Genomic DNA, 6000 nt, shown 5'->3' on the forward strand with positions numbered 1-6000 from the left:
TCACACTTTTATGTAAATAAGTTACTTCCATTATGTTTTGAACATAAACCAGATCTTACATGGCTGCTGAATGCACAAGTCCCGTGAATGACTCCTGCATTTTCATTTAATTTGTTTAATATCATTTACTAATAAAAAACTTAACACAGCCACAACCCCTCCAAATGTCAAGGCATGATATTGAGGAGTCAATATAGACTATACTCCACAGGTACAGAGCTAAAAATCCAGGGTGTTTAGACATAACCTGCCTTCCTACAAAGATGATTTATAGACTGATTATAATAGAAGAATCTTGGCAAAAAAAAGTGAACAAGGGCTAACTTGAGAACTACTTGGTGTTCTTTATTTAATGATAGCTATTTTACTACACATTATTCTGCCTTAACTTGCCATTTGAAGCATTAAATGAAGCAGCATAATCGCTCTTTTTAATTTTTCTTTATTTTCGTTGACATTATCAGTTTTTTTCAATTACTTACTTTTTTTAAACAGTCTGTATTAGTTATTGCTATTATGACAATAAACACACTTCATTATGCTGCAGGAGGAACAATTTCTATTCATCCTGTTTTCTTTTTTTTCTATGTCGCCAAAAAATTCCCCAGCAAAAAAGTCCCCCCTGGGGGGAATTCCTCTCCACACATTAACATTGGTTATATTCCTAAATTTAAAAGCCAATAGACAATTTTCCCCTCAGAGGAAAATTCTAACCCAGATACATCCCATCACGGAAAATTTCCTGAGGAAAACCCCCTCTCCCGAAAATTCCCTTTTTCAGGGAATCTAGTCATAAATAAAAAGTCATAAGTTAAAAGATAATGCACAGAATCAATGAACACAAATATTGACTTTTTTCAAGTGTCGTGTTTTCCACAATATGAGTTAATTCCAGGCTAAATAATGTTGATAAAATCCAAAAGAAATCGCCCCCCCCCCTAATAATTACCATTCATTGTGGAATTGATTTTCTTCAAACATCAGTATACATTATGTAATTGCTTTATTTTGATTACACATATAAAGAGTCAGGAAAATATATATATATCAAATTTTTTTCAATATGAAAAATTATCCCCTCTTGGAGTGACTCCCCCCCCCCAAAAAAAAATCAAAATTCCCCTTCATTGGGAATTGAATCCATTAATTGAAAAAACACAATAATGCACTGAATTGATAAACATGAGCATTGACTTTCCCAAATGTGATTTGGGACCCCCCTCAAACAATTTTCCTTCACTAAATAATTGAGTCCACAATAGGAAGGATTTTATTAAGAAAAAACAATAAATTAAGACAATAATGCACTGACACCAAAGACTGACATGATGGACACATAGGAGTTCTGTTAGTGATGTTAAAAGTAAAGATCAACACCTAGTAGAGATCTAGACTTAGTTTAAAGCTGAAATTTAGGAAGGATAACTACCTTCCAGGAAGCAAGTTGACAGACCCCAGGGTGAAAATTTGAGAGAAACTTTCCAAGAACAGTTGAATACCAAAATAGAGAGTTTAAAATTTGACAACATAGAAAATGGATGGAAACAATTTTAGAAAATACTTTGTAAAGTTGTTGATAGTGTCTTAGAGAAGAAAGTTAGAAACAAAGCTAGGAATATTATTGATAAAATAGTACCACTATTAGTGATAAGGAGAGAGTTAAATATAGATGGATAGAACATTTTGAGAATGTGCTATACTATGATAGACTTACAGGAAAAGATATGGAAAAGAATAAAACAGTTTGTGACACTTTGCATGTGAAGGAAGAAGTACTAAAAGAATAAAAAATAATAATAAGGCTCCAGGTGCCAATAATGAAGTAAATGAGTATCTTAATCCTATAGAGGCATTTGTTGTAAAAAAAAACAACACAATGCGTTTTGTAGACAAAAAATACCATCTATGATAAGAAAATATTGAATTTTAAATACAATTTTAGATGGAAAAGGATGAGATCAGTACAATGATAATTTTGGAAATCCTGTGTCAGATGTGTAGTTTATCCAGTGAGCCATCAAACAGTGGTAGGTAGGCAAGCAATTTTTTAAGCTGAAGACGGGATATAATAAGGAAAGGTATGGCATTTGTTACTTTGTTATTTTTAATATTTATTAGAAGCTTGCGTTTTTGCATTGTGACTAAGAAAATTTCATAAAAGTGTCTGATATTAGATACATAAGAAAATAAACTTATGCTTTTTGTAAAAATACGACAATGGATGGATGGGTTCATAAAACAGATTAACCTATTATATTTCTTTTTAGATGGTGGATTTGTACAAGAAACTAAGGAAAACAACAAAAAATTAACAGATTGATGCAGGTGAAGCCATTAAGTACATTTTTATTATTCCAGATGAGATGTCTGACTTGTCTACAGACAACAAAGATAACACTGAAGATAAAGACTTTTCAGTTTTGGAGGATTTTCTTGATGATCATGATGTTGAGGAGCTGCATTCACTAAACAATAGTCACTTTGTTCTTGAGTTGGATAGCACAGAAGCTAGTGAAGATGCTACCAATGGAGAGTCAGGGGAAAGCTGAGAAAAATTCCAAAGTCCAGCAAAAATACAGGTGGAGAAAGGTTGCAATAGAGAAGGAAGATCTCTCTTCAAAAGCAGTACACCACCCCATTTCTGATATCTTGGAAACTCTTCAAGAGATCCTTCAATGACAAGCTTCTTGTGCTGATTATTGGATAGAACAATGTCTTTTTACATCAAATTGAAAGATGTAACCTTTGCCTCGCCCTCAAGGAACTCAAGGTTTTTCTGAGTATTGTTCACTGTTGGGAGTGATTAAAGTTCTATACTATTGAATACACTGGGAATCAGCTACAAGATAACATCAAATTACTGATAAGATGGGTAGACAAAGGTTCAATAGAATTAAACAATTTCTTCATTTCAATGGCATTAATAAAGCAAAGAAACCTGGCAACTAAGGGATTGATAAGTTGTATAAAATCTGGCCAGTCTTGGACCATGTTTGCTAAAAATTTCTTGAAGTTCTTCCCAAAGAGCATTACTTGATAGACAAGCCAATGATCAACTTCAAGAGGAGAAGCAACTTATGAAAATGCCTGCCAAAGATAGCAACTGAATGGGGCATAATGCTGTTCACATGAGATGGTGCCTAAGGCTTCATACATGACTTCAAAGTATATCAAGGGAAGGGCACACTTGTAGACAATGAGATAGAGCCAGACCTTGAAGTCAGAGGTAACATAGTTCTGAAACTATTGAGTCACTTGCCTGATCAAATGAACTACAAGATCTATTTTGATAACTGATTTTCAAGTCTGAGGTTGATGAGTTTACTGAAGCTCAAAGGTTTTCCTTCTATTGGAATATTGAACAAAGCACAATTGAAAGGTTGCACCCTTCTCTTGGATGGTGACTGGTGACAAGAAAGAGGATTCACTGATCATAGAACTGACATTTATTTTTGTATTATTGTTGTCAAACAGCTTGACAACAATACTGTGTGCTTACCCTTGATATATCCTGGAATGAAGCCACATGATAATTAGAGATGCTGGAATGTCAAAGATAAATCACTTACAACTGCCATATGGGATGAGTGGGCATAGCAGACAAGGTGGTAGGGATATGTTGGACCCATCTTTGTACACAGAAATGGTACATGAGAATCTTCTGGTGGCTTGTTGATTATTTGTTGTTGCTTATTGAACAGCTGGCTGCTTTCCCAATCAGGTATCAAGACTATTGACTTCAAAAACAGACAAACTGATGATTTTGCAAGCCTTTTGGTCTGAAGTTGCTGCAGGGCTATATATGGCAGCTCATATGATGCCACAACAAAAACATGGAAGACCATCTGCAGATGTAGAAGCAAGTCCAAGTCAGTTCATAGCTGCAACAAAATTAGGCCAACAATATCTGTTCAGTCAGGAGTTGATAATTAGCCAAGAGAATATAAGAAGCAGAACTATTGTAAAGTGTGTAAATTAGGTTATACAACCTTTGAGTGTGAAAAGTGTGACATGGCTTTGTGCCTTATAGCCAAAAACAACTGCTTTAAGGCCTTTCACTCAAAGTAAAAATCCCCTATTTTGACATATCTAAGAGGCTAATGTTTTATTTTAACCACATGAATTAAAATATGTAATTTTCTACTGATATTGCCAATAAACAATCTTTTATCAATGCTACAGCATAAGCTGTAGCAGTCACATGGGTAGTGATTATGATTTTTCACTAAACAGATTCCTACATTGTATAGGGTTATGCACCTTTATTGTATGGGGCCTTTATAGGGTTAAATATGGTGGTTATAAAGTTAGAAATAACTTACTGAAGATTATGAATATTATTTTTGAAAAAGGAAAGGTACCTACCAATTTTAGGAAAAGTCTAATTAAACCTGTCTAAAAGGAAATTGATATGACTGAGTGTAGTAATTATAGAGGCATTAGCCTGGTTTCTGTAGGTAGAAAATTTATTGGTATGGTGGTACTTTTTAGATTTAGAGATGCTGTAGATAAAGTTTTAAGAGAAGAACAGTATGGTTATAGGACAGGTAAAGGATGTGTTGACCAAATTTTCACTTTCAGATTAATAATTGAAAAGTACATGAGTCATCAAACACCTTTAGCCCTTGGTTTTATAGATTATGAGTAGTTGTTTAATTCAGCTGATAAAAGAAGCTTTAACAAAGGTCCTATCCTTGTATAGTATACCAGACAAATATGATAAAGTGATTAATACTATGTAAAAGCAGGTTTGTTTTAGGCTAATAAAGACAGTGAGGATGTTAAAACTAGAATAGAAAAGAGCCAGGCTGTTTATGGTTGAAAAAAGTTTGAAGAATAGGAAGATACGTCTGCAAACCCAGATTAGAATAGCCTATTGGAAGAAACAGTGATGAGAATGATCAATTTTAGCCTAGTTCTGAGGCATGGGTGCTCCAAAAGTAAGAGCAGTATTTACTAGGTGTTTTTCAGAGAAATCTCGCATTCTGGACATACTATTGATGAGAAAAAAGAAGAGAAATAGCCAATGCAAGACCTAATACAAACTAACAGTCAGCACACCCATGCCATATTGTAACTTTAAAAATTTGAACAAAAGCTGCCGTTTATTTCGTTTAGGCTACGTTCGAGGAAAAATCGCAATGATGAGTTGCTCCCAAATGTAATTATTTCAAACCTACTTTTATTATTTGCTCATTGTGTTTCGAGTAGACACAATAAGCTTTGACCAGTGTGGGGTCAAGTACTCCAAAAAAATATTTCATTATAAGTGAGATTTGAATTTGAACCTGATGATGACAGGTAAAGGTCCTGACGAAATTATTTTTGAAAAAATTAATCACCTAACATCCGTAGCTTAGGTAAGCTTATTACCATCTACCATTATTATAAGTACCAAGTTCTCAACTAAAATTGTAATTAAGTATCAGTACAAAGTAGTCGAAGTGCATTGTACTTAAGTACATAATTAAACACAGAAGTATATGGCTTGAAGGTTTTTTTTTGCACAGTAAGGAATACTATTAGGTCGTCAGGAGAGCGACTGACATTAGTTGTTCCATTATTTCCAGTACTGTGACTTCACGTCCGTGAAGTCTTTTAGAGACTTCACGTCCATAAGGACATTAATATTAAAGTTGACAACACTATCAATCAAAATATACGAAATCTATACTACGATATCATCTATAAAAGACGATTTTAAATTAGTATGGTAATTCACGTTGCCTTAGTGAGCAAAGGTGAGCTGTTTGGTATTTATGTGGGTATGCCCACATGCGTTCATGTGTTAGTGTATAAAGTATGTAAAATGTATGCATTGATCGTGTTGGGGTAAATAAAATCACTGACGATAATGTTTCCTAGCTCATGAAAAAAAAATCCCTATAAGAATAAACAAAATATGGCTTAGGTTCAAAAGCAAAGAATTTTTGGAAATTTGTAGATGTGATACACTTTAAGAAGTGTTTTATGATGATGTAACCCATTAATCGATTTACA

The 6000-nt window shown here is 33.9% G+C and overlaps 1 protein-coding gene across 2 annotated transcripts in view; it reads right to left on the reverse strand.

Annotated features, from left to right (window-relative positions):
• LOC136039392 (germinal-center associated nuclear protein-like) overlaps window positions 1–5113 on the reverse strand; it is an 85253-nt gene extending 80140 nt beyond the window's left edge. Inside the window, exon 1 of one of the 2 annotated variants that reach the window (XM_065723087.1) lies at window positions 5051–5113. The gene's annotated coding sequence lies outside the window, so the exon portion shown is untranslated. Of the gene's footprint in view, window positions 1–5035 lie in introns of both variants that reach the window. The other variant, XM_065723086.1, reaches the window with a different exon arrangement.
• Between the last annotated feature and the right edge of the window lie 887 nt (window positions 5114–6000).

The sequence above is a fragment of the Artemia franciscana genome, chromosome 19 (assembly GCF_032884065.1).
Source record: "Artemia franciscana chromosome 19, ASM3288406v1, whole genome shotgun sequence".
In the NCBI taxonomy this organism is placed as follows: Eukaryota; Metazoa; Arthropoda; class Branchiopoda; order Anostraca; family Artemiidae; genus Artemia; species Artemia franciscana.